The following is a 19,323-nucleotide window of genomic DNA, read 5'->3' on the forward strand; positions in this document are numbered from 1 at the left end:
TATAGTAATTGTTCCCTTTAGTAATAGGGTACAGTCAAGGTGTTTGAGTTCAGGGTCCTGGAATAGCTAATGAGTTATATTCCCAGTAGCATTCCATCACAATCATATCTTTTGGCGTCTAAGAGGACTTGGTGGTGATTTGATTTGGCTGGCATATAACCACTTCCTGTCTTTAGTTGTCTTGCTGCTTCTACCAGTCTATTTTATCTACCCAATATGTGGAAGTTAAGAATCCTGGCCCATCTTTGCAGATGATGATTGTTTGGGACTTGGGCCAGAGGGAGGGCCAAAGATTGAGGAGACTAAGTCATTTAAAGAATAATTAATTTATTTGTTGATTACATTAAAATTCCCAGGTATCTTCTTTTCTCCCTTCTCCAAACTAGAGAAAGAAGCCATTACTTGAAAAAAAAGGTTATATAAATTATATTTTGCATGTTTCTATTAATCAGTTTTTTCTCAAAGGGTAGACATTCACAAGTTATTCTTCAAACGTTAATTCTCCAGCTATATGCAATGTTCTCTTAAATTTTGTTTCACTTTTCACAATTTCATGTAGTTCTTTTTATATTCTTAAAAAAATAATCTCATTTTTTTTTTCAGGGCAATAGTATTCCATCACAATCATATGCCACATTTTGTTCAACCATTCCCTAGTTGATGAACATCTCAATTTACAGTACTTTGCCACCACAATAAGAGCTACTATAAATATTATAGAGCATATAAGTTCTTTTCATTTTTCCCTTATTATCTTGGGAAACAGATCAAAAAATATTACTGGGTCTAAAGGTGTATACAGTTTTATAATTCTCTGGGCATAATTCCAGATTGCTTTCCAAAATGATTGAATCAGTTCATAGTTCCACCAGCAGTATATTAGTATTCCCATTTTTCCACCTCCCCTTTGACATTTGCCATTTTGTCCTTTTATTATTTTAGCCAATCTGGTGTAAGAGGTATCTCATATTTGTTTTGATTTGCATTTCTCTAATCAGTAATGATTTAAAGCATTTTTGAAAATAATGCTTATATATGGCTTTGATTTCTTCATCCAAAAAACTTAATATTTTGGATCATTTATCAATTGGGAAATGGCTCATATTCTTACTATAAATTTGACAAAGTTCTCTATTTTTGAGAATATGAGATCTTTATTCGATAAATTGTCTAGAATTTTTACCTTAATCTTCTATTTACCTTCTGATTTTGGGAATATTTTATTTGTACACATCCTTTTTACTTTAATGTGATAAATATTTTCCATTTTACATCTTGCAGTGTTCTGTCTCTTGTTTATTCATAAATTCCTTTTACCTTCCATCCCAAAGAACATCCAGTATTACAACTGTAGTTTACATTTTTTTTTTAAACCCTTGTACTTGTGGATGATTGGTAAGGGTGGGCAATGGGGGTCAAGTGACTTGCCCAGGATCACACAGCTGGGAAGTGGCTGAGGCCAGGTTTGAACCTAGGACCTCCTGACTTTAGGCCTGACTCTCACTCCACTGAGCTACCCAGCTGCCCTACAACTGTAGTTTTTTAAAAGGGAAGAAGATTGAAAACAAAAATACAATATATTAAGAACAATTGACAACATTTAGTTTCCTACCCTTCAGTCTTCTCACATTAGCCAAGGAATGGGTAGAGATATTATCTTATTTGTCTTTTGGGGGACATACTTGTATAAGAATTAAAATTAGGACCCTGGTCCTTAGAATTTTAATAAAAGTTCATTAAATTTACTTGAATAGGTAAAGATCAGTATTACTAAATTGATAAAAGTAAAATAGCTTCTAACCTAATTACCACAGGGGTGGTGTCAACTTGAAACCCAGAAACCCCAAGTTTGACCTTGTCACAAGAGAAATTTCCAGACTCATTCATGAGTTTCAGATTTAAAAATACACCTTACACTTCCCAGCTGTGTGACCCTGGGCAAGTCACTTGACCCCCATTGCCCACCCTTACCAATCTTCCACCTATGAGACAATACACCGAAGTACAAGGGTTTAAAAAAAAAATACACCTTAAAGTACTTTTCGGTTCCAGTTAGGTGGGAGTAGTAGTCTCAATGAGATGTTAAGTATCCTTTTGTCCTGGTAGGTTCTCCCATTGTGTCTCAAGTCCTTTCTCTGGTAGCCCAGCCCTTGGCTGGATCTTTCCTTTTTGTGTCCATTGTAAAGCATCAGCCTCTCCCTGGTAATCCTGTTTTGTACTTCTCATTTCTTTGTGACCATTATAAAGCCAATCAACCATACTCCCCTGTCCCCAGTTCCCCAAGAGGTATACAAGTTCCCCAAATTCTATTGTTTGTCAGAGCCATCATCTCTTGAAGTGATACTCCCAGGGATACTGTTTCCCAGAGTGCCAGGGCTTTCAGTCTCTGTGTGTTTTTTCAGCATGTGACTGTGTGGAGGCCTAAATTTTGAACAAAAACCCTCTCCTGATTAAAAACTGGGTTACATTTCCCAACACCAGAGATGGAGTTCTGTTTTTGAGAGCAGTCAATTACCCAGCCAGACTGCTAACTGAATTCCTGACTTGGAAACTTCAGTGGGTTCCATGGGTACCTCTTGTCCATGTCTGGAGTTTGTTAGTAGGTGGCTTAGGCAGCTCCAACTTCGAATCTTGGTGGGACCTCCAAAATGTTAACTTGGGAAAAACACTGAACTATTAATTAGAAAAAAGAAGTCATGGAAATTTGATACAAAGGTTTTTCCTCCCCATTTGGTTGCTTCCTTTCTTACTGTAGGTGCATTTTTTTTTTTTTTTTTTTTTTGGTGCAGAACAGGGGTCACAACCTTTTTGGCCATGAGAGCCATAAACGCCACATCTTTAAAAATAATTTCGTGAGAGCCGTACAGTGCTCACAGTGCGAGCTCCTGTAACAGCACCTGAAAAAAAATGGATTTTATGGCTTCTGCATAAAGAGCCATATCTGGCCCTCAAAAGAGCCAAATATGGCTCGAGAGCCATACGTTGCCGACCCCTGGTGCAAAAGTTTTTCAATTTTATGTAATTAGAATGACCTATTTTATCTTTTGTAATTGCTTCTATCCCATTTTTTTGGTTGATGATAAATTTCTTGCCCCTATATTTGCAATAGGTATATGACTTTATAATTTTTGGAAGGTAAGTTATTTAATATTCAGGTCATGTATCCCATTTTGAATTTGTTGTGGAGTATCATATTGGGCAGTGATGGGCAAACTAATCTCCGCAGGCCAGATCCATGCCATAGTTTACCCATTACTGCCTTAAGCAATTCCCTAATCACTACAAACTATGGCCTGGATCTGGCCCTTGGGGAATAGTTTGCTCATCACTGAAATAGAGTATTCAGTCTTAAGCCTAGTTTCTGGGAGGTCCTGGATTCAAATGTGGCCTCACACATTTACTAGTGGTGTGACCCTAGGCAATCACTTAGCCCCAATTGCCTAGCCTTTAATGCCCATCTGCCTTGGAACCAATACTTAGTATTGATTCTAAGACAGAAGATAAGGGTTTTATATAATATTATATATATCAATACATATACATACACATTTATTTATTTATTGGTCAATTGAAAAAAAAAATAGAATTCTTTTAAGTCTTCCGAGTTTTTTTCCAAAGTTTTCCATTTTGTTACTTCTTATGCACAAGACTATTACACTAAATTTATATATCATAATTTGCTTAGCCATTCTCCAAGGGAGGCATCCCCTTTGCCATGAAACAGAGTCCTATGATTGTTTTTTTTGTACATAGGAATCCTTTTCTTCTTTGATTTCTTTGGTTTCTAATCAGCCAGTAAATATTGCAGGCCTCCTATGTAGCAGGCATTGTGCTAAGCCCTGGGGATACAATGAAAGGGAAAAAACACTCCCCACACTGGCTGAGTTCACAGTTGTAAGGGGTAGAAATCACACAAATAAGCTCTTAATAGGGTGAATAGGAAATCATCACTAAGCATTAAGTGTTTTAAGATTCCATTTTATTTCCAAATTGTCTCCCTTTTTTACTCATTGGGAATGAAGAAAAATAAAGACCTTAAATAAATGCATAGTCATGCAAAACAAATTCTTGCATTAACCATTTCCAGAAAAGAAAATACATTTTTCAATTTGCATTGTGAATCTGTAAATTCCTTTATCTGGAGATGGATGCCATGTTTCATCATGAGCCCTTTGGGTCATGATAGTAGTTTCCAAGTCTTTCCAAGTTGATGATCTTTATAGTGTTGTTACTATATACACTTAGCATCAGTTCTTATGAGCAAGGAAGGCATTTTATTATAATTAGGAAGGGTTTTCTGTAAAAGTTGGAATTTTAGTTGGGACTTGAAACTTGGAATTGGAGATGAGAGAAAGCATTCTAGGGATGAAAATAGCCAATGAAAATATGCAGCATCAGGAAATGGAAGGTTCCATTGAAGGATCATCAAAGAGGCCAGTGCCACTAGACCAAATAGTAGTTGTGGGATGTGCCTTTGTGTTAGTGGTGTAAGGTGGTGTTAAAAGACTTTGAAGATTAGTTGGGGCTGGTTGCTAGATTATGGAGAATCATTTATTTATTTTTTTGAGTATTGAATATTTTCCCATAATTACACATTTCATATTCTTTCCCTCTGCCCCAAAGCCCCCTAACCCCACTTGGCTGATGCACAATTCCACTGGGTTTTGCATGTATCATTGATTAAGACCTAATTCCATATTATTGATAGTTGGACTAGAGTTATCATTTAGTGTCTATATCCCTATCAGCCCATGTGTTCAAGCAGTTGTTTTTCTTCTGTGTTTCTCCCACAGTTCTTCCTCTGAATGTGGCTAGTTTTCTTTCTCATAAGTCCCTCATCCTTGCTCTGGATTCTTGCATTGCCGCTAGTAGAGAAGTCCATTACATTCGATTTTACCACAGTGTATCAGTCCCTGTGTACAATGTTCTCCTGGTTCTGCTCCTTTCACTCTGCATAAATTTCTGGAGGTCCTTCCAGTTCACATGGAATTCTTCCAGTTCTTTATTAGATTATGGAGAGTTTGAATGCTGGAGGATTTGTATTTGATGCTGGAAGGTGATAGCCAGTGGTGTTTCAGTTGAGTAAGAGGATAACATAGTTGGACCTGTGCTTTTGGAAAGTCACTTTGTTGGCTTGATTTGGGGGATAGATTGACTAGAATGGAGTAATTTGTGACTGATAGACCAATTAACAGACTGCTTCTGTAGTTTTTGTGTGTAGAGACAAAGGGCTCTACCAAAGTGATGGCAGCATCAGAGGAGACAAGGAAGGGAACATATTTGAGAGATATTTACTCAGGTAAAGCTGACAACCTTTGGCAACAGATTGAATAACAAGGAGGGGTTGTGAAAGGGAGGAGTTGAAGATGACAGTTGTGAACCTGGAGGACTAGGAGGAAGATGGTGAACTCAGCCATCAGTAATAGGAGTAATTTGGGAGGAGATAATGAATTCAGTTTTGTGTATATTAAATTTAAGATGTTTATAGGACGTCTAGTTTCGAGACGTTAGACTAGAGGTTAATAGAGATGTTAGATTTGTTCAGATAGATTTCGAAATTATCAGCATAGATAATTTAGTTCATAGTAGTTGATGAGATTACCCAATGAATTAGTAAGCGGGAGACAAGAGGGCCTAGAACAGAGCCCAATGAGACACCTATAATTAAGGAATATAATTTATATTAATATTTAGCAAAAGTGTCCCAAAAGCCTAGAGAAAAGAGAGTATCAAAGAGAAAAAGATGTTTGACAGTATCAAAAGCTACATAGAGATCAAGAAGTCTGAGGACTGAGAGAAGTCCATACATTTGGCAATTAAAAGATCACTGAGAAAAAAAGAAGGGGCAGAGGGATTATAGGAAGATATGAAGTAAGAAGAGAGACTACCTCACTCTCCAAATTCCTCCACAATCAAAAATAACTACAGAATCAATGCTAAAAGTGGCAAAAACAGAATAGAGTTGGGAGTAAAGCAGAACAACCATGGACAACTTGGGAGGAAGACCTCAGACTTCTCTGGCCTCACTATCACTTGATGGAAAACACCTTGCTCCAAGGAGAAGCAACAAGCTGCTAGCCCTGGGGACAGGGTGAGTTCCTAAAGGCCTTCAGAAGTGAAAGGCAAGCTGTCTGCTTTCAGTAGAAAAACTAACACTCTCCCCAAGTTGGAGCACCAGAGGTCAATTACTGAATGGAAATTGAGGGGTTGGGGCAGGGCCTATATCTGGCTCTGGATTATAGAAATTGTAAGAACAAAGTAGGAACCAGGAAATAACAAACACAAAAAATCCTGAAACCTGAGACATCATTCCCCACATCCTGGGAACAGAGCCAAACTCTAGCAGAAAATTAAATCTATTGGTTTGGCTGCTAATTTTTTTTTTAAACCCATACCTTCCATCTTAGAATAAATATGACCTATTGGTTCCAAGGCAGAAGAGAGATAAGGGCTAGGCAATGGGGGTCAAGTGACTTGCCCAGGGTCACACAGCTAGGAAGTGTCTGAGGCCGGATTTGAACCTAGGACCTCCTGTCTCTAGTCCTGGCTCTCAATCCACTGAGCCACCCAGCTGCCCCCTTCTAATTTATTTTTTTTAATAAACTCATCAAAGAGAAAGAACCCAAGTATAGATAGCTGCTATTATGTAGACAGAAGACCTGGGTTCAAATTCAGAGGACAATGAAGTTAAAATACCTAAACCTAAAACAGCAAAGACAAACATCAAATGGTTACAAGCCAAAAAAGAATTTTTGGAACAGCTTTAAAAAAGACTTAAAAACCAAATGAGAGAAGTTGAGGAAGAGCAATGCAAGAAAATTACAAAAGACAGACACCCTAATTGGAAAAAGAGCTCCAAAAACTCATGGAAGAAACTAACTCATTAAGAATTAGATTTGGGTAAGGGGAAACTAATGATTTCCTAAGGCAACAAGAAGTAACAAAGCAAAATCAAAAGAATGGAATAAAAGAAGAGAATATGAAACATTTTATTACAAAAGTGACTGACCTGAAAAATAGTTCAAGGAGAGACAACATAAGAATTGTTGAACTACTGGAAAGTTATGATAAAAAAAATTTAGACACAATACTCCTAAGAAATCGTTAAGGAAAATGGTCCAGAAATTGTATAACTAGAAGGTAAAATAGAAATTGAAAGAATTCATTGATCACCTCTGCAAAGAGACCACAAGATGGAAATGCATAGGAACATCATTGTTAATGTCAGTGACTCCCAGGTTAAGGAGAAAATACCAGAAGCAATAAGGAAAAAAAAAAACAATTTAAATACTGTGGAGCTATAGTCATAAGACTTAGCAGTTATAACATTAAAAAAATGAAGGGCATGGAACACAATATTTCAAAGTGCAAAAGAACTGGACTTTCAACTAAGAAAAATAAACTGAGAAAAACTGAACAAGATTACACAAGAGGAAAAAATGGATATTTAAAAAATTAAAAGAGTTTCACCTATTGTTGGGGAAAAAAACCAGAACTCAGTAAAAAATTTGATCTATAAGAATCATAAAAAGGTAAACACAAAAGACCAATTATAAAGGACTAAATTGTTTACCACTTATTTGGGTAAATGTTATATTTAAAACCCTTAAGGAAGACATCATTATTTGGGTATTTTGAAAGAATACACACACACACTTTTTCCAGGTTAAGATGGAGGCAGAGTAAAAAGCAGGTGCTTGACCTCTCCTAAATCACACATATAGGACTCCTTGAGAAGACATAAAAACAAATCCAGACGAACAAAGGGACCCCACAACAGGGCGCAGTGTTGAAGGTACGTGGGTTCGGGGCATTTCCATGCTAGGGGTGAAACAGCTCTCACTAAAACGGGAGCTGAGCAACCCCCTCCCCCACCCCACACCACCTACAGTGCCAAAGCCAGTGCACAAGAGTTAGAGCAAGTTTGGGGCACCCATTAAGTCGCTGGCAGCTCACCAGGGCTTGTTCCTGAGAGCAGCAAGACTTAAGACCCCAAGAAGCTAAAGAATTCATGGACTTTGAACACAGACCTTGAGCGCAGGTGCAGGTGGAGGTGCGGACATAGGTGCGGGGTTAAGGCACGGACGAAGGGGCTGATCCTGAGCGCAGGAGTGGACCTTGAGTGGGGACCCAGTGGAAGCAGCTTGACAGTGGAAGCAGCTCCCTGAGACTGTCAAAGGAGCTTCAGGCAGAAGAACAAGCAAGGAAACCACCAGGCGGCTTGACCCAGAGAACAACCAGACCTGGGACTTCAGGAGCCTAAAGAGCGCAGACAGATCCTGGGCGTGAGCATAAAGCTGAGAGGGCACCCAGCTCACACAATGGCAAGCCAGAATCAGGAAAACCAGAAGAGAAAGATGAAGAAGAAATCTTTAACACTGGACAACTTTTACACAGAAAAAATCCAGACAACAGAGCAAACAGCAGAGGAGAACAAACAAGTAACCATATCCAAACCTTCCCAAAACAATGAAAACGGGTCACAAGGTCTTGAAGAGTTCAAATCTGAGATTATGAGAAAGATGGAAGAGATCTGGCAAGAAAATAACAGTTTAAAAGGCAGAATTTCACAATTGGAAAGTGAGGCAAGTAAATCAAAGACCAGAAATAACCAGATTGAAAAGGAAAACCAGTCTCTAAAGCCTAGAATTGGGCAATTTGAAAAAGATGCCCCCAAATCAAAAGAATTGATAAGCAATTTGGAGACCAAAATCAAATAGCTGGAAAACAGGACAGACCAAATTGAAAAGGAAAATCAAAAGTTTACAGCAGAAAACCAGTCTCTAAAGACAAGAATTGAGCAAGTAGAAGCCAATGATCTATCAAGACAGCAAGAACAAATAAGACAAAGTCAAAAGACTGATAAAATAGAAGGAAACATGAAATATCTCAATGAGAAATTGACAGATCAAGAAAACGGGTCTAGAAGGGACAATCTGAGAATCATTGGACTTCCTGGAAAAGCAGAAATTAATAGAAATTGATTCCATACTAAAAGAGATTATTCAGCAAAATTGCCCTAAAGTTCTACAAGTAGGCAATGTAAACATTGAAAGGATCCATAGATCACCCTCTATACCAGACCCTGAAAAGACAATCCCCAGGAATATAATATAGCCAAATTCAAGAGCTTCCAAGTAAAAGAAAAAATTTTACAAGAAGCCAGAAAAAGACAATTCAGATATCAAGGAGCACCAATCAGGATCACACAGGATCTGGCAGCCTCCACATTAAAAGACCACAAGGCTTGGAATATGATATTCAGAAAGGCAAGAGAACTGGGTCTACAACCAAGGATCACGTTCCCATCAAAACTAACTATATACTTCCAGGGGAAAGTTTGGGCATTCAACAAGATAGAAAATTTCCAAGTATTTGCACAGACAAGACGAGGACTAAATGGAAAGTTTGATATCCAACCACAAAAATCAAGAGAAACATGAAAAGGTAAATAAGAAACAGAAGGGAAAGTAAGAAAACTCATATTTTTAAAATTTTGCCTCTTTAAGGGCTTCAATAAGATCTAATTATTTGTATTCATATGTGGAGAAATGTTATATATAATTCTCTGTAGTGAACTCTGTTCACCATTATAGTATTCACTATTATAGTAATTAGAAGAATTATTCATAGGGAGAGGTTGGAATACTAAATGGTCTAAGATGATATGGGTGGGTGGGAAAGAGGGGGGTGAATAGGAGAAGACACCAAGAGAATCTTGAAGGAATAAGAAAAATAGGATATTCTATTACACACAAAGAGGGCATGGGAAGGGGAGGGGATGAATACTATTATAAGAAGGAGAGGAAGAGAGCTTTAAGAGGTAATATTTAAACCTTACTCTCAGTGTAATTAACCCTGAGAGGGAAGAGTAGCTATATCCATTGGGATATAACTCTTATCTAACCCTACTTAGAAAGTCAAAAGGGATAAACCAAGGGGAACAGGGGAGTGGGGAGGTCAAAAAAAGGGAAGGAAGAAGGGGGAAGGTAAAATAAATTATTTTGATTATATAAAACTAAAAAGCTTTTGTACAAACCAAAACAATGCAGCCAAGATCAGAAGGGAAACAACAAATTGGGAAAAAAATGTTCATAACAAAAAACTCTGGCAGGGGTCTAATTACTCAAATATACAAGGAGTTAAGTCAATTGTATAAAAAATCAAGCCATTCCCCAATTGATAAATGGGCAAGAGAAATGAATAGTCAATTTTCAGATAAAGAAATCAAAACTATCAATAAGCACATGAGAAAGTGCTCCAAATCTCTAATAATTAGAGAAATGCAAATCAAAACAACTCTGAGGTATCACCTCACACCTAACAGATTGGCTAAAATGAAAGAAGGGGAGAGTAATGAATGTTGGAGGAGATGTGGCAAAATCGGGACATTAATGCATTGCTGGTGGAACTGTGAACTGATCCAACCATTCTGGCTGGCAATTTGGAATTATACTCAAAAGGCTATAAAAGAATGCCTGCCTTTTGATCCAGCCATACCATTGTTGGGTTTGTACCCCAAAGAGACCATAAGTAAACAGACTTGTTCAAAAATATTTATAGCCATGCTTTTTTGTGGTAGCAAAAAACTGGAAAATGAGGGTATGCCCTTCAATTGGGGAATGGCTGAACAAATTGTGGTTTATGCTGGTGATGGAATACTATTGCACTCAAAGGAATAACTGTTAGAGGGAGATTTTAGGTATTTTATAGATATATATTTAAAGTGTGGCCACCAGGAATCAATAATTCAGATTGATTCCATAATTAAATAGACCCAAGTCAGGATCAGGTTTAAGGTATTTTATTTACAATTAGGAAGGTAAAATGTAGGGAAATAAAGAGAGGGAGAGGCTTAAAAGAGAGAGAGGGTTAAAAGGCTAATTAAACTAGGCTACAAGCCAGGAGACCTTAGCAATCAGAGAGGTAAAGGCCTACTTAAGGTAGAGTTTGGGAGAACGCCAAGGTAGGCCAAGGAAGTCAGCCTAACTTACCCACGTGACAATTCAGAGTGGAAGCAGCCTGAGGTCTCAGCTGAGAACCTTCAGCACCAAGTTCAAAGCGGGAACTGCCTCACCAGGAAGTCACCAACATACTTGAAGAGTCTCTCCTCACTTCCTGTGGGTCCACCTCTAATTCAGGTGGACTAATGGCAGCCTCTACACTAATTTGGACTGCCTAAAGGGCAGTCCCTTTGTTCTTGATTTGATAATTATTGTCAATAAGTGGGTAACTCATCTCCCTTCCCACTAAGGGAGGTGGGGATGATATCATCTAGGGTAAGTAGAGTTTTAACTGTGAATGGGCTAGAGCTAATTCCATTTACACATAATAAACTGTAGGAATTCCATATGAACTGGAAAGACCTCCAGGAATTGATGCAGAGTGAGAGGAGCAGAGCCAGAAGAACATTGTACACAGAGACCAATACACTGTGGTAAAATCGAATGTAATGTACTTCTGTACTAGCAGCAATGCAATGACCCAAGACAGTTCTAAGGGATTTATGGTAAAGAACGCTACCCACATTCAGAGGAAGAACTGCAGGAGAGGAAACACAGAAGAAAAGCAACTACTTGAACACATGGGTTGAGGTGGACATGATTGGGGATGTAGACTCGAAACTACCACACCAATGCAACTATCAACAATTTGGAAATAGGTCTTGATCAGTGACACACGTTAAAACCAGTGGAAATGCATATCGGCCATGGGAGGTGGGGGAGAAGGGGAAAGTAAGAGCATAAATCATGTAACCATGTTAACTTTTCTAAAAAATAAATATTAATAAATGTTAAAAAAAAAGAATACACACACATATAAAACTTGAGATCAAGTTGAAGACAATGAAATGGGCTAAAAATAATAAAATAGGGTAGAAAAAGGTAAACTGGAACACATCTCATGTAAAAGAGGCATGAGTAGAACTATCAGAGAAAGGGAGGAAAGCATCTAGGGCTAGTAGTACTAGAACCCTATTCTCATCAAATCTGGATTAAAGAGGGAACAACCAGAAGAGTAAAAGTCTTCTTAAGGTACAGAGAAATAGGAAGTTTAAGGGATAAGGGGGAGGGACTAAGAGAAGAGAGTGTAAATTAAGAGAAAAGAGGGCACAGGAATAAGAAGGAAGAGGGATTTCCTAGGAGGGAGTACATAACAAACAAGGAGAGTAAGGTGAAGGGATAAAAAATGTTCTCTCTGATAAAAGGGTAGAGTTGGGGAATAAGGAAGAGACTTTTGGAAAGGGGGGATAGAATAAGAACTAGGAAGTAAAGGGGGAAGGGACCAGGGAATGGCTTTTAGAAGAGTGAGTTTATTTACAGTGATTCCCAAAGTGGGCACCACTGCCCCCTGGTGGGTGCTTCAGCAATCCAGGGGAGTGGTGATGGCCACAGGTGCATTTATCTTTCCTATTAATTGCTATTAAAATAAAAAAAAATTAATTTCCATGGGGCTAAGTATTATTTTTTCTGGAAAGGGGTGGTAGGCCAAGAAAGTTTGGGAACCACTGATTTAGAACAAGGAGGGCAAGGAGAGAGGATAAGGGAAGGATTCTACGAAGGGGATGAACAACTAGAGAGATAGTGGACAGAAGAACTTGTACAGTTGAGGAGGGATGCTGCAAAAAAGGACAAACAGAGGAAGAATAGAATGAAAGGAAATGCACAACTAATAATTGTAAACTTGGAACATGAATGGGATGAATTCACATATAAAATGGAAATAGCATAATGGATTAAAATGCGACAATATACAGTTTACAAGAAACGCACTCAAAAAATGAGAGAGACAGAGTAAAAATAAAAGACTTTAGCAGAATGTTCTTTGCTTCTGTTGATGCAAAAAACTGAAAACAAAACAGGAGTAGAAAATCATCATCTCTGTTAAAGCTAAAATAGCAAAAGAGATAAACAGGGAAACTATATTATGTTAATGGGTACCAAAGATACTAAAAAGTATAATCAATATTAAACCTATATGCACCATATTATAACATCCAAATTTTTAAAGGAAAAGATATAAATTGCTGGGACAGCTGGAAAGTAGTTTGACAGAAACTAGGTAAAGACAATATTTTATTCCCTTAGATAAAATCAAAATGGATAAATGATCTAAACATAAAAGGAGGAGATATACATAAGTAAATTAGAATAACAGGCACATAGTACACATAAAATTTTATGTATAGGAAGGAAATTTATGAGTAAACAAGAAACGGAGAGCATTGTGAAATGTAAAATGGATAATTTTGACTACATTAAATTGAAAATTTTCATAAAGTCTCTCAGGTCATATATCTGAAATACATAGAGAACCTTGTCAAATTCATGGGATTAGGGCATGGCTCTTAATAAGTGGATAAAAGATATGTATAGACAATTGCTGGGTGAAATAATCAAAGGCCTATGTAGGAATATGAAAAAAATGTTCTAAATAGCATCTGATTAGAGAAATGTAAACCAAAACAATTCTGAGATATCATCTCATACTCTTCAGATTGCCTAAAATGATAAATGTTGGTAGGGATGTGAAAAAAAATAGGGACACTAATACTTCGTTGGTGGAACTATGAACCAATTTGACCATTTTGGAGAACCATTTGGTGTTATTCCCAGATAATTATAAAAACGTATATACCCTTAAAGCTTTGCTGAATCTATTTCCCAAGGAAATCAGAGGAAAAGGAAAAGAAACTATATGTTCAAAAATATAAATGCTCCCTTTGTGGTGGCAAAGAATTGTAACGTTCATCAATTGGGGAATGGCAAAACAAATCATGACATATGATTTTGATGGAATACTACTGCTCTGTAAGAAACAATGAGCAGATTTATTTTTTAAAATCTTGGAAAGACCTACATGAGATAATAAAGAATGAAATGAATAGAACCAAGAGACCATTATATACAGCTACAGATTTGCTATTTGAGGAATAATTTGTGAATGTTCACCTCCAGAGAATGAACTCAGAAATGGAAACACAAACGCCCATGTCTGTCTGTCTGTCTGTCTGTCTGTCTGTCTGTCTGTCTGTCTGTCTATCTATCTATCTATCTATCTATCTATCTATCTATCTATCTATCTATCTATCTATCTATCTATCTATCTATCAGATTATGCTTTTTGTGATGTGAGAGGGGGCCGAGATACCTGACAATAAATTCTATTAATAAAACAAATTTTTTTAAGGATTGGATGACAGTCTAAAATAGGGGTATCTAAAGTCCAAAAGGTCAAAGATTTTGTATCATGAACTTGATGAAGTTTGTCAGTAAGGAAGACTATTATTAGCTCAGACTGCCTGACATATAAAAAGCTTAAGACCACTTAGCAACCATGTGTATAGATGATTCTAACTCAAAATAGAGAGAGGTAACTTTTCGATAGTTTAATATCAGTGTTGAAGCCTTGATATCCCCAGCTCTGTTTCTACTCATAGATTATTGTTTTAGCTTGGGAAATAAATCATTTTTCTTAGATTTTAAAAATAGAAAAGAATATTAGATTTTGTCAAAATACTTTCAGCCATTAGTTATAACCATATATGGCCTTTTGAAAACATGGTTTATTATATTTATAATCTTAATGTTGAACCAACTATATTTCTGATGTAAATCCAATCCAGTTATTATATAGTCCTTCGAGTATGTGTTAGTCAACTTGATATTAACATTTTTTCAATATGTTTTAAAAGTTATTTTATATACACATATGCCTTATGTCATCAGAATTTATCCTAATATTCCTACTCTTTGTCTCTCCTAGAGAAATATCCCATATGACAAATGTTATTTTTTAAGAGAAAAAAATAGAAAAGCCTCAAATAAGAAAAACTTCATTACTTTGAAAAAGTCTGAAAATATACACAGTATTGTACATCCTTGACTACCTGCAAAGGAGTGGAGCTACTAGTGTCTTCTCATTTTTCTTCTTTAGGGCTTCGTTAGGGTTTTTCTTGTATTTTTTCATAATTTTTTGTTGGTTGTTTTGTGGTTATTTCCATTTCCATTTTTGTAGTCGTGTATAATGTTTTCTTGTTTCTCCTTATCATACCAGACCATGTAAATCTTTCATGCTGTTCTCTGTGTAGGCTGTTCATTTTGTACATCACAGTAACATTTCCATTATATCCACGTACCAGTTTGTTTAACTCATACGTTCTTTAATGTTTTGTTGATTTTACTTTTTGGTAAGGCATAGTCACTTTCCAGTGACAAACTTCTCCTTCAAAACCCCCTAGCCCTCTTGTAACAGGTAAGTACAGTGAAGTAAAACCAGTTGAATCTATTATTATCCAGGATTCTTTCTTCTCCTGTCTGCATTTCATATTCTTCTAATGTAATTTCCCACTATCTCTTCACTTCATTTTCTGATGAAGTGATATCCCTGGTCATTGCCAAATCCAGCTCTTGTCTGTATGCTCATTTCCCCCTCCCCTTAATGCCTTACTTTCTACTAACTGTTGATTCCAAGGCAGAAGAGTGGCAAGGGCTTAGGCAGTTGGGGTTAAGTAACTTGCCTGGGTCACATGTTTGGAAGTTTCTAGGGCCAGCTTTGAATCCAGAACTTTCTGTTTCCAGGTTGGCTCTCTATGCTCTGAGCCATCTTGCTGCCTCATCTCCTATCTTTTGTAGTAGAGATTTCTTCCATTATCATCCCTGCTTTCTAATCTTTAGTTTCTCCCTATCCGATGCCTTATTCCCTCCTGCTTTTATTCCATACCTACCTCCCTCATAATGAAAAAACTCTCATTTGATTCTGTCATTCCTGTTAGCTAGTCTGAGATTTCTTCTTTCCTCAATTCGTCTTGAAAAAAGGGTCTATATTTGGTGCCTCTACTTTCTTTCCTTTTAACTCTCTTCTAAAACTGAAGTCTGGCTTCTGACTTCACTATTCAATGGAAATTGCTCTCATCAAAGTTAGCAATGATTTCTCTCTCAAAAAACAACCCCTTTTTTTTCAACCCTTACCTTCCATCAGTGGTAAGGGCTAGGCAGTGACTTGTCCAGGGACTCACAGCTAGGAAGTGTCCAAGTTTAAATTTGAACCCAGGACTTCCCATTTTCAAGCCTATCTCTCAATCCACTGAGCCACCTAACCCCCCCATCTTGTAATTACCAAATCTCAATGTAATGTCGTTATTAATATAGTGCCTAACACATAATTGGTCTTAAATGTTTTTCTTTTTCTTTTCTTCCTGCCTCCCTCTCTGACCTGAAGTGTTTGATGTTGTTAATCAGAATTTCTCCTGCATGCTTTCTTGTCTTTGGATTTTCATGATGTTGTTCTCTTTTGATTTTTTTCTTATCTATCTGACTGCTCCTTCGTGCCCACTAGCCATGGGTAACTCCCTAAGACTCTCTTTTTCTCTCCTCCTCTTTCCTTCCCTCTATCCCTTCTCTTCCCTCTCCCTGGGCAATCTCATCGGCTCCCTTTGGGTTCAGTTTTTTTTTTATGAAGATGATTCCTGGATTGATATAGCTTTATTTTTTCTGAGTTCCAGTTTTGCATCAGTAACTGCCTAATTGGACATTTCAAACTGAATTTCCCAAAGGCACTTCAGTCCAAACTTGGCAGAAATAGTACTCTTTTACCCCATACTTTCTACCTTTCTCAACCTCCATTTTATTGTCAAGGACACCATTATTCCTTCAAGGCACTGAAATTCAAAACTGAGGTGTCATCCTTCATTCCTTACTCTCACCATATATATCCAGTCCATTGTCAAAATCTTTGTGTTTTTACTTTGTGCAACATATTTCCATCTTTTCTTTTTCTTCTCATGTCCTCTGATGCTAATAGATCTGGGCAGCAGAGATTCCTTGATAGCATTTTTTTATTTAAACCCTTGTACTTCGGTGAATTGTCTCATAGGTGGAAGAGTGGTAAGGGTGGGCAATGGGGGTCAAATGACTTGCCCAGGGTCACACCGCTGGGAATGGTCTGAGGCCAGATTCGAACCCAGGACCTCCCTTCTCTAGGCCTGACTCTCAATCCACTGAGCTGCCCCCCCCATGATAGCATTTAAAAAAAAATGTGTTCTTGTTATAAACTTAAACCAATTAAAATGGACTTAAAAATATATATATATATATACATATATATAAACACATAAAAACACATACACACATATATTTTTCTGTCTAACATTGCTGTAAAAATTATGATATACTTAAATGGAGAAGGCAGTATGTCACAGTACCCAGGACGTTGCATTGATTTTTGAGTCTGAACTCTGCCTCTGCTGGTGCCACTTCTCTTTCCTGGGCCTCATCAGTAATAAATAGTTGTTTCATAAGAAATTTTAAAAGTTTGCAATGGACCTTCTGTTGGCATCTCATTAGCTTCTTGTAGCTCTAATGTTTTGTGCTATCTCTTTTCTTTGTTATTTTCAAACCTATGGGCCATAATAATATTAGCTAGCATTCGTAATGCTTAAAAGTTTACAAAGGCCAGCCCTGTGGCATAGTAGTAGTAGAGAGCAGTGTATTTTTTGTTTAAGTTTGATAAATTATAATAATGAAAGTCGCTTTTCAAGGGTCACAGAGCTCCAGATTTCTAACCCTGATCTAACTCCAAGGCCAGTGTTCTTCCAAGAGGCCATAGCACTTTTTTTTTTTTTTTTGCATCTTAGTTGGATTGACTCTATTAACATTTTTAAGATGAATTTTAGATCTCCACAACCACATTTTTGTAATTAAATTATTTTTTAAAACATTCACTGGTGAATATTTCACTATTTCTTGCTTTGTGCTTTAGTTTTAAAAAAAATGTTTTTTTGGTTCACTTTATCTCTGGGGATAAAGGTCAGATAAATTAGTTGACCATTCAATTTTAGAGATTGGATGTTTTCATAGCTAGAAATTTTAAGTTTTCAATTTTTTCCCCTGAATCATTGCTTATTGTCTTGACTAAAGTACCTCCCCCCCCCCCCCATTGCTTTTTATTTAGATTTGCTTCTTTTTTTTTTAGGAGTCTTTTGGGGGGGAGAAATACCAGTTTGTTTATTTTGTACCTACTATTTTTCTGATATTAATTTTTTTAATATTTTAGGAAACTTACCTATTCATAGATTTTGTTTGCCTTTCAGTCTTTCAGTACTTTAAAATATTTGACTATGAGGAGAGTGATGATGTAGTGTTTTTTCTAATTTATATTAGCTTTATTTGTCATTCTCCTTGTAGCTATAGAATATTTCACAAAGAATTCCTAGAAATACAGGCTTCTTAGTCCTTAATTTCCATTGAGTAGTTGTTTTTCACATAATCAACATTGATTGAATACCACCAGCAATATTGGGTAATGTATAGCTCAGTTATTAATAATCCATTTTGGCAGTTAAATTATAGATTCCCAGATAACTGATTATATGAATTGTTTTGAAGCCTTTTTTAATGGGGGTCCTGCTGGCTTCCATATTTTGTTTTAAGAGGTCTGTTACTTAATTTTATATCTTAATGTTGTATTCTACTTTTATGTGTGTTGCATTCTTTTCTCTGTGGTTTGTGTTCTTAGAGGTTTGTTTTATCATTCCTTTTTAGATCTATTCTTTAGATTTTTTTTTTTTTTGCTTGCCACAACTTTCTATAAATTATTTCTTGTTTCTAGCATTAGGTGAGTAGATCCTTGGCCCTAAATATTGGCTTTTGTCTTGCACTGTAGAGAAGTTCTGCAGCTTCTCATTTTGAAGCACTGAGGAATTATTTATGGAATATTTATCCATTTTGTGTCATGGACTCAGAGAAATGAAGCTTTTTCGCCATTCCTGCTTACCTCCTTCCAAACCCTATTCCACTTAATCTCTTTTGATTCATGGCTAATATTGATTAAGGGCTATTTTATTTTGTTAGTTACTCTTTAAGAGTCTATATGTCATACACATATTGAAACTCAATTTTGTATACTCCGAGATAATATTCTGCCATCGGAAAGAGCATCATTCAGTTTAACCAATTCAGAGTATAATATTGATTAACTTACCTTTGCTTTTTTGTTCAAAGTTTTTTTGTGTAGTTGAGAATCTTTGCTGAATAAAGGTTAGAAAGAAGAAAGACTTTGAACTTTCTAGCTCCTGTCCTTTGGGCAATTGGCAATAGTTTTACTACTTAATGATAGAGAAATCTGTTTATAGTTTTACTTCTTATACTGTCACTCTCCTTCCCTCCTTGTAAGACCACAAGGTTAAAGGTTTTTTCTTGCATTATTCCAAATTAATTTCCAGGTCAGTAGAACCCATTTATAGCTTCTCCAGCAGTAGAGGTGAGCCCTGGCACCTCCTATCATTGATTTTCTATCTTTTTTGTAATCTTTGCCAGTTTGCAA

This window comes from Gracilinanus agilis, chromosome 5 (assembly GCF_016433145.1).
Source record: "Gracilinanus agilis isolate LMUSP501 chromosome 5, AgileGrace, whole genome shotgun sequence".
NCBI classification, from domain to species: domain Eukaryota; kingdom Metazoa; phylum Chordata; class Mammalia; order Didelphimorphia; family Didelphidae; genus Gracilinanus; species Gracilinanus agilis.